The following is a 956-nucleotide window of genomic DNA, read 5'->3' on the forward strand; positions in this document are numbered from 1 at the left end:
TTCCATTATCGTCAAAAATACGTTTTAAAAGGAGTACAATATAGATATTTCATGTTCAAGAATATGAATTAGAAATCATAAGAAACAAGGTTATATTTTCAAAATACACAAATTAATTTTGGTACATAAACTTTAAATCACTTTAAACTGTCGTTTAGAACTTATACGATGATTCATGCCTGTTTACCTGTCTGGCTGTATCCTGTTACTTGCTTAGGCTCTGTTTCAGATTGTTGTTAAAAATTGTTGTGCTGTTAAAAAAAATGCTGCTGAAAAATGTGTTGTTGTAAAAATCAGATAACTGTTTGTTAATTTTTTTGATACCCATATGGTTTGATGCAAAAAATTAAAATAATAATGATTTTGGTAATGTTTGATGGTGAAATCAACATCTGTTCCCGCAACAGATATGGGGACTTACGGCCTCTGTTATAAAAATCGGCCGATTTTCAAAAATCGCCGATAAATCGCATAAAAATCGGTCAAAAATATTTGTCCGATTTGACCGATTTCCGATAAATCGTCCGATTTTTAAAAATCGTCCGATAAATCGTAAATCGGTACCTCAATCGAATAGTTCCGATTTCCGAAATCTGTAACACTGATTACAGCTGAAAAGCACCCTTATTCAAGCAGAAATGCCGAAGCCCAAAAATGGAACAAAAATGAATGCACCAGCCGGGAATCGAACCCGGGTCTGTACCGTGGCAGGGTACTATTCTACCACTAGACCACTGGTGCTTGCGTTTAAATTTTTCTTTTCAAATGAATTTTATAATTGTAGAGAGGCCAGATGCAAAAAATAGCAATTCTCGAAGATTTGATGAGCATGGGCTTCATCAGCACCCAGCACCCATTCGAATGACCATGGTTTCGTCATATATACTGTTCGTTTCATATCTAATTTTTTTTCAAGATTAATAGTTCAAGTCATTAAAAGTTTATTACATATTGTC

General features: G+C 34.0%; 1 non-coding gene across 1 annotated transcript; it reads right to left on the minus strand.

Annotated features, from left to right (window-relative positions):
* Positions 1-670: 670 nt before the first annotated feature.
* Positions 671-741, minus strand: TRNAG-GCC (transfer RNA glycine (anticodon GCC)). The gene has a single exon. It is a non-coding gene; the product is annotated as a tRNA-Gly (tRNA).
* Positions 742-956: the final 215 nt, after the last annotated feature.

Source organism: Apium graveolens, unplaced genomic scaffold (assembly GCF_009905375.1).
Source record: "Apium graveolens cultivar Ventura unplaced genomic scaffold, ASM990537v1 ctg489, whole genome shotgun sequence".
NCBI lineage: Eukaryota > Viridiplantae > Streptophyta > Magnoliopsida > Apiales > Apiaceae > Apium > Apium graveolens.